We start from the raw sequence: 9,819 nt of genomic DNA, 5'->3' as shown, positions 1-9,819 counted from the left end.
AACCTCCGACGAACTTCACATAATGTGTGAAGTAGGGGTGAGTACGGGTCGGTTTGGTTCGGGTTCAAGGTGAAATTAGAATTGAATCGATCAAAATATAATTGTTTCAGTTTGGTTCGGATTTGCATTTTTTGTGTATGTACCCGAACCAAACCAAATCGATTAAGAACGGATTGGTTCGGTTCGGATAATTGGGTATCCGATGACTTTGAAATTTATAAGAAAACCAAATTTTTATCTTAAAAATTCAACAAGTACAATAAACATGTAACATTAATATAAATAATCTAAACATGTTAAACACCAAATATATTAAAAACTAAACTCATTAAAATTCAAATATATTAATAGTGAATAATCTCACTAAAAACCACTAAAAGTCATATATATATATATATATAATATATGATCGGGTTCACGGGTTAGTTCGGATTCTGCACCCTCAGAACCGATACCCGAACCAATCACTAACAAAGGCCATTGGTTTGGTTCGGGTTGAACCCAATTACCCGTTGGTTCCAGAACCAATTTAATTGGTTCGGTTCGAGTTCGTGTAAGGCCCACATCGGTTGGAGAGGGGAACGAAGCATGCCTTATAAGGGTGTGGATACCTCTCCCTAGCATGACGCGTTTTGACGAGTGAGTGTGGGGGGCTTAGGCTATCATCCCTATCGTCAAAGGCAAAACCGTGAGGTCTTGTGTGCCAAAGCGGACAATATCGTGCTAGCGGGTGGTCTGGGCTGTTACAGACATCGGTTGGAGAGGGGAACGAAGCATGCCTTATAAGGGTGTGGATACCTCTCCCTAGCATGACGCGTTTTGACGAGTGAATGTGGGGGGCTTCGGCTAGCATCCCTATCGTAAAAGGCAAAACCGTGAGGCCTTGTGTGCCAAAGCGGACAATATCGTGCTAGCGGGTGGTCTAGGCTGTTACAGATGGTATCAGAGCCAGAACCCGGATCGATGTGCCAGCGAGGGCGCTGGACTCCCTTAGGGGGGTGGATTGTAAGGCCCACATCGGTTGGAGAGGGGAACGAAGCATGCCTTATAAGGGTGTGGATACCTCTCCCTAGCATGACGCGTTTTGACGAGTGAGTGTGGGGGGCTTCGGCTAGCATCCCTATCGTCAAAGGCAAAACCGTGAGGCCTTGTGTGCCAAAGCGGACAATATCGTGCTAGCGGGTGGTCTGGGCTGTTACAGTTCGGACAGGTAATCGGGTACCTGCTATCCGTGCTCACCCCTAGCGTGAAGTTCACCTACTTTTCGGCGAACTTTACCACACTCGTCTAATTAAATACACGTTATAAATAAAAAAATGATACCTTTTGTAAATAAAAATGTCATCTACCTCCATTGAATATCTATAATAATTTTTTGAGAAAAGGACAAATAGGTCTTTGACCTTTTGTCCGGCGGACATTTTCGTCCCTGACCATTGAAAAATACTTTTAAGTCCTTGACCTTCACAAAACTTGGACGGATCAGTCCCTCCGTCTAAATGCCTCTATCAGGGACTGATCCGTCCAAATGCCTCCGTCAGGGACTAATCCGTCCAAGTTTTGTGAAGGTCAGGGACTTAAAAGTATTTTTCAATGGTCAGGAACGAAAATGTCCATGGGACAAAAGGTCAAGGACCTATTTGTCATTTTCTCTAATTTTTTTTTATTTTCTACATGTGTTATTGACCATTAACATATGCTCATAAGTCATAACTAGAAAATTACTTATTACAAACAAATTTACAGATAAATTTAATTTTTATTACAGATGAATTTTTTGTTACCAACAAAATTTGTCCCTCTATAAAATATTGGCTACAATATTAGCTATGTAATGTTGGCTCCTAAGATTCTTTTTATATTTTTTTTTTGTCGGATGGATACAATTTCCAATCTTAAACATTACAAACTCACTCACATCATATTCACACACACAACATTAAGAATTCTATCTACCATTTAGTATCAGTCAAGTTTTAAACCCGAGTACACTTATTGCAAAATATAGAAGATGATAGATGACCACTAAACCAAAATCTTGCGTGCTATTATTATTTCTATTTAGTGGCGCAAATTCATTGGTGTTTAATGAGTAAACAAAATTTGAACCCAAACTCATTCTTAAAAGAATCTCTCGGTTCCGGTCAAAGACCACCAAAAGAGGCCCCTTACAAAAATGTTATCAATTTAAACTTGAGATTAAATGTGAATCGTTACACCTAATACAAGTAATAATATCTTACAAGTATGCTTTATTCGAAAATCCACTACAGCTTTTGCCAATGTCCATTTTTTTTAGATGGTTAAGTACAAACTCGACTCGAAATAATAAAAAAAAAAGAAACAACTAATGAACACTACTAATCCCTTTCAGCATTGCCATCAAGAATCGGCAGCCCCCCAAGGTTATTTCTACAAAAATAACAAAGTATGAAAGTAAAACATACAATCGTATCATGAAATATCCAATTAGCAAAAGATTCTTAATCAAGTCCCAGCATGCATTTCTAATATATCATATTTTTTTCACTAATTCTTCACACATGGTCGCATACCAGTACACAAGCCACCTTAACACCACATAAACATTATTGACTCCAATTTATCCACAACATATTGTTGTTTATCATCATTTGATCCAATTATTGTTATCCTTGTATACTACCTGCACATTCTGAAATAATTGGATTAAATTTTTTATTTTATTTCTCAAGAATCTTGATTTCCAATTTGTTCTCACTTTTTCTTTAATCCAATCAACAATATTTTTTCTGCTCACTACCATTGTAATTTTTTTCTCATTAGCACTAACATCTTTAAGCAATAATTGGATTACCTCTTGTAACCCTTGAATGCTTCTCCTACTCCATTTTCTTTCATAATGTTCCCAATAAAACACCTCACTTCACCACAATTATTTGTCAAGTACCTACCAACCGCAAAGCTATTTATTTTTGGTATAAATCTTACACATTGCCACCAAATTCAAAGTGATCCTTCTTCCTCCTTTTTACACTTAGTTATTTTTATTTTGTTTTCTTTCCTAACACATCATAGTTTAACATTGTTGTTAACTTGCTCTCACCCGTTATTTCAACTTGTCACCCTATTTTCAAACACTCTTAAGTTACAAAACTTCCATACAACCCATATAATCGCAACGAAAAGAATTATTCATCTCCTCTTTTTAAATTTATGTATCTTTTGATTCATTCAACTTTCAAACAATGAGGTAATGTCTTTATATTCTACCCACAAAACATTCTTCCAACATAATGACAACCACCACAACTTAGCAACAAAATTACAATGCACAAATAAATGATTTACAGTCTCAACTTCAATATCACAGAACACATTTTTATTTTTACCAAGTTGTATGATGTTTCTTCTCATTAGTACATCTTTTGTGTTTAGTCCCCCTGTTAAGACAAATCATGCAAGTATTTTCACTCTTGGAGGCACCATTCCACGCCAAGCATCATCAAAAATATGTTTCATTGTGTTAGGATTTGGTTGAATTAGTCCCACATTACTTAGGATAGCAAATGGAGTGGGTGGCCTAGGCTATAAATATGAGACTAAGTTCTCCATTTGTTTTTGCACCAGTCAGAAATACTTTAAGCTTGTATCTGATTTTTCTTTTCCTCTGTACTCTTTGATTAGAGAGTGTTGTGAGGTGTAGTTAGATATTTGCTTTGAGAGAGTGTGGGTGTACTGGGGTGCCGGTGTTAGAGAGAAAGAAGTCTATGTGTTGTAACAATTTTCACATAGTAATATTCTCTGGTTGTCATTTGACAACGGCTGTGGTTTTTTCTCCGGTAATTGGAGTTTCCACGTTAAAATTCTTGTGTTGTGATTGTGACTATTTTATTTCTTTGTCAAAGGTGTTTTCTCAAGGGGGAATGGTGTCTTATTCCCAACAAGTGGTATCAGAGCTTCGGTTCGGTGAGATTTATTCTTAGTATGCTCTGTGGTTGCAGCCTAGTCTGACCTTCCACATCAGAAAAGAATTTTGTCTTGTGGCTTGAGGTTGATCTTTGGTTGCTGTTGTTGTTGCTGGAAGAGTGCAGTTTGGAAAGGTTCTGGCTAAGGAAAGACCTGGTATTTAAGTGTGTCCATTGTGACCCACCTCTCTTTCCTGGGGACCCTTCCTAGTGCACGGTTGAGTTATATTATTCCAGTATACAGTTGCAACAATGTCAGAATATTCAAGTGCTGTGAAGCTTGAAATAGAGAAATTTGATAGAAGAATCAATTTTGGCTTGTGGCAAATACAAGTCAAGGATGTATTGATACAATCAGGTTTGCACAAGGCGTTGAAGGAGAAGATCTCTGGTGGAGTATGATAGTTCTCTGAACTATGATTGTCGGTATAGACAATGGAAGCAAAGAATTGTCGGTGTTGACAATGGAAGCTGAAGATGTGAGACTATTTCAATCAAGGTGGAGATTGTTAGGATTTGGTTGAATTAGTCCCACATTGCTTAGGATAGCAAATGGAGTGGGTGGCCTAGGCTATAAATATGAGGCTAAGTTCTCCATTTGTTTTTGCACCAGTCAGAAACACTTTAAGCTTGTATCTGATTTTTCTTTTCCTCTGTACTCTTTGATTAGAGAGTGTTGTGAGGTGTAGTTAGATATTTGCTTTGAGAGTGTGTGGGTGTACTGGGGTGCCGATGTTAGAGAGAAAGAAGTCTATGTGTTGTAACAATTTTCACATAGTAATATTCTCTGGTTGTCATTTGACAACGGCCGTGGTTTTTTCTCCGGTAATTGGAGTTTCCACGTTAAAATTCTTGTGTTGTGATTGTGACTATTTTATTTCTCTGTCAAAGGTGTTTTCTCAAGGGGGAATGGTGTCTTATTCCCAACACATTGTTGGCATCTCAAACTCTTTCTGCCCCACCACACTATTGAAGGACCTTGTCGAGTACTTTTCATTGGAGTTGTATATCCATGTCAAGCTGTCCTTAATATCTGCACACAGAAAAATGCTATATTCAAGGATTAATCCAAAGTAAAAAGGCAAGAGATTTCATAATATTATTTGGATTTTAATTCCGAATGGCATTGACATTCTTAAGATTCAAAGGATAGTGAGATGCCAAAATTATTCAGAGTTTCAGTGTTGCTAACCCCACTTTGAGATAGACAGGAGCTTAACTAAGCACTCAACTCTCATGCAACTTCATATCTTATGTTGATATTAGTTTTGGTTGCTTGAGGACAAGTAACAATTCAAGTTTGGTGTTGTGATGTGTGAGCATCTTTCCTATCTTTTCCTAGTGAATTTGCATTCGAATTTGTTAAGTTTAATCAAGATTTAAGTACTTTTAAGCCACTATAGATGCTACTTTGAGTCGTGTGCAATTTGGTTTATTTCAGGTAGCATTCGGACGGATTTGACAGAGTTCGTGTAGAAGAAAAGGAAGAAAGTGGATGATGTTGTCAACCCTGACCTCCTTACACTCCAACGAGCATAACTTGAGCTACAAAGGTCCGATTAACGCGGTTCTAGCGGCATTAGAAAGCCAACTTTCAGAGCTTTCCAACTATATATAATAGTTAATATTTTTCTTCGGGAATCACGCCACCAAACACCATCAAGGTGGCATCAAACTTGGAATTGTCAAAGTTTGACACCAAGATCAAGAAAAACTCCCAATGCGTGCTGCCTTGGTGGCGTCAAACTTGGGATTTCCAAGTTTGATACCATGATCATTACAAACTCCCAATTCATGGTGCCTTGCAGTGACGGATCTAGAAATTTTATAAGAGGGGAATCAAATTAAATATAAAATAAATTAAAATATAATATAACAAAAAGTTAACAAAATATAATTTATAGTATATAGGTTAAAATTAATAATTATATTATATAAAAATCAACATTCAACTACATACTTTAAGTTTTTGTATTTTTAAATTTGTTCAGCGATATTTCATATAACTAAAATTATCAATTTATTATCTGGAATAGATTTTGAAGAATTCTCTTTTTCAACATATACAATCATATAATAATCTGCTAAAAATTCATTTTTTTATCTTGTTTTAATAATTTTTATTGTTTAAAAAGTCTATTCAATTATTATTGTTGTCATAGAAAAAGTCAAAATAATTTTTTTTTATAGTTGTTGATTTTTTACATTAATTCAAACCTATATTTTTCAATAAATTTTTAATTATTTATATATTTATAAGCTTTTATTAATTTTTAAAGCTATTTTTTGATTCCGCCTCTGGTGCCTTGGTGGCGCTAAACTTGGGAAATCCCAAGTTTGGCGGCTTGGCGCCAGGATGAAGAACTAGTGATTATTAGACATGGGTGGAGTGGCACCAATGTTGGCCCAGCCCAAGTTTGATGTCAGCTTTGGAAAAGTCAGTGGTCCCCACGTCTCTGCCACCAGCAACGAAGATCTTCTATGTATTTTGATTAAAATTTATTTTATTTTACAATAAGAAAAGATATTATTTGTTTTAGAAAATATATTTTACATTAATTAGGATTAGATATAAAAAGAAAAAAATTCAACCCTTCGCATATCCTCTTCTCCTCTTCAGCACTTTCACACTTTTTCTCTGCTAGGATTTTTTTGCACTATGAGCTACTAAACCTCCATTGTTAAGGTTAGAAGCTCTATTTATCTTGATGGATTAATATTATTTGTTCTTCTACTTTTTGATTAATGCATTGATTTATATTCAAGGATTGATTTCGTTCTTCATTTTAGGGATTAGAGTATATTGAAAGATAACTCTTTTTCTATTTGAATTCCTTTTGAATCTTGAAAAGGTTATATCACTGGAATTATAGCTTGAAATCAATTCCTCATAATTCTCTAATTATCAGGATTTAACGCGATATGTGACATATAATCGACTTATTTTTTTGGGCTTTTTGGATTTTGTGTGGTTTATAAACTAGGATTTGAACTTAACCCTTCTAATTAGATTAAGTGACCAAGAAATTGGCGGTTGATTGAGTTAGAGGAGGATTAAATTACCAAAGAATTAGAGTCTAATCACTTAAAGTTTGCTATGAATTGAATCTTTGCATGATTAAGGTAGAAGACAAGAATTGTTAATCCGGAAATTTAAATATCTCTGACACCTTAACTATCTTTATCATATTTCTTTCTTAACCAATTTTAGTTTATTCTTATTTAATTTTCTATTTTTATGTTATTTGCTATTGAAACCCTAAATTTTGATTGTCTGACTAGAATAATCATTTAACTATTGTTGCTTGATCCATTAATTCTCGTGGGATTGACCCTCACTCACCTGAGGTATTACTTGGTACGACCCGGTGCACTTGTCGGTTCAGTTGTGGACATTCGAATTCCGCACCAATGTCTGAGTATGATTATGATGGAAATGAAATAAAGACTCGATTTTTGAAATACTTGGGTAAGATGCAAGGTTTATGGCTTAGTCCCACTTGCTCCGGGTTAAGATTTTTAAAGGATTGTGGTTTTGACTATGATTGGGAACGTTATTGGAATTTGATTTGTGTTTGGCAAGGACGGTGGTCTTATCCCGCTTGGATGATTGACATTCCAAGAGAAGGTGACAAGCACTCTCCCTTTGAGACGGTGACATGGCACTCTCCCTCTGAAACCAGCTTGTGATAAGCTTGAAATATTCCTCTTGGGGATGTGGTGGGTCGTTCCGCCCACGTTCCTTTTGAACTCTCTCTGAGACAGTGACAAGGTACTCTCCCTCTGAGACAGAATAATACCTCCAGTGAGAAGGTGATAGGGCATTCTTCCTCTAAGACCGGAATATTTTTTCTTTTGGGGATGTGCAACAGAGAGACCAATGTCCGGGTTAGCTACCGAATGTGTCGGATTTTGGCAGTTTAACCGACACATGAGCTCATGGCCAGTAGGACAAACATGCATCATACCACAATTTTTTGCTATTGTTTGGGTGTGCTTAAGTATTTTGGTTTGTCTATCTGATGAATTCTGTTTAACTGTTAATTGTGGTACTTGCTGTAGCTGCTCTCTAATTGTGTTTTTCTTGTATTGTTTGTACTTGTGATCGATTTTATTTTGAGACCGAGTATTGAATTGATTATATGTTGAGTCGGAGGCTATGGTTGGTAAGTTTGGATTGATTGATCATTCGGCATATATTGAAATGTTATGCGATTTATTGAGATTGGAACTTTTTATAAAGAAAGATATGAAGTTGGATTTTCAGATTATTTATATGTTGATGTTTGAATAGATTCATAAGACGAACGATAATCACTGTGGTTGAAATTCATACTCTTCTTTATACGTATCCTCTTATAACAATTCTGAACTTCTCTGGTGAGATCATGTGGTTAGATTCACACCCCCTTGCAGATTTCTCTTTTCAGGATGGACGAGAATTTTTATGTATTTTCTTTTGCGCCTCCGGTTGTGTTGTAAATTTATATATTAGTTATAGTTTTTTCCTCACCTTTGTTATTATATTTCTGTAAAGAGGGATAGGAGTTATAAAGATGCGTATGTTTATAATATTTGTAAGTTACTTGTATGAGAAGTCTCGTATGTTTATATAGTGTGTGCCAGAAGCATGACATTCTGATAGTAAGGGTGCTATAGAAATTGCTTTGCTTCTTAATTTGTTAACCAATTTGTGCAAATGTGCAATGTTGTTTGATTTTTGTGTAAACGAAGAGATATATTTCGTGATAGTTAGATGACTAAGACAATTGAAGTATTAAAAAGTAGAGAAATTTCTAGTGAACGTAGTTTAAATCAAGAAATAGCTTTAAAAAGAATTGGAGATACTAGATGAGGTTCACACTATGAAACTATACTTAGATTAATTTCTTTATTTTCTTTCATGGTCAATGTTCTTGAATATGTTGAGGAAGATAGAAATAATTCAGAACAAAGAGCTGAAGCGTGTCATTCAATCTTTTAAATTCATTTTCAACTTGCACTTGATGAAAAATATCCTGAGAGTTATTAATGAGTTATCTCATGCATTACAAAAGAATGATCAAGACATTGTAAATGCCATGTCATTGGTTAAAGTGTCTAAGCAATGGTTGCAAAATATAAGAGATGATGGTTGGTCTTTTTTACTTGACGAAGTCTTACTGTTTTGTGACAAACATAATATTACTATTTAAAAAATGGATGATATATTTGTGTCACAAGGAAGATCAAGACGCAAAGCTCAAAAGATCTCAAATTTGCATCATTTTCATGTTGAGATATTCTATCAAGTAGTTGATAGATAACTTCAAGAACTCAATAATTGTTTTACAGAGGTAAACACTTAATTGCTTCTTTGCATAACTTGTCTGAATTCAAGACACTTATTTTTTGTATTTGATAAGGAGAAGTTGATCTAGCTAGCTCAATTCTATCTATTAGAATTTTCTTCCACTCAACTTTTGGCACTTGATAGTCAACTTGAGAACTTCATATTAGATGTGCATTCTGATCATCAATTCTCGGACTTAAATGGAATTGGTGCTCTTTCTCAGTAATTGGTTGAGACTCAAAAAAATATTATTTATCCATTAGTATTTTTTCTTTTGAAGTTAACTTTAGTTTTTCTTGTAGCAACTACATCAGTTGAAAGAACTATTTTTTCTATGAACATCATAAAGAGTCGGCTTCATAACTGTATTGAAGATGAATTTTTTAAATAATTATTTAGTGACATATATAGAAAAAGAGACATTTGATTGTATTGACAATTAAAAAATTATTCAATTTTTCAAAATATGAATCCCAAAAGAATGAAATTCTAAATTATTTGTTATTATTTTGAATTATCATTATATTATTTTAATTTATT

This window comes from Arachis ipaensis, chromosome B08, assembly GCF_000816755.2.
Source record: "Arachis ipaensis cultivar K30076 chromosome B08, Araip1.1, whole genome shotgun sequence".
In the NCBI taxonomy this organism is placed as follows: domain Eukaryota; kingdom Viridiplantae; phylum Streptophyta; class Magnoliopsida; order Fabales; family Fabaceae; genus Arachis; species Arachis ipaensis.
This window is presented reverse-complemented; position numbering follows the sequence as displayed.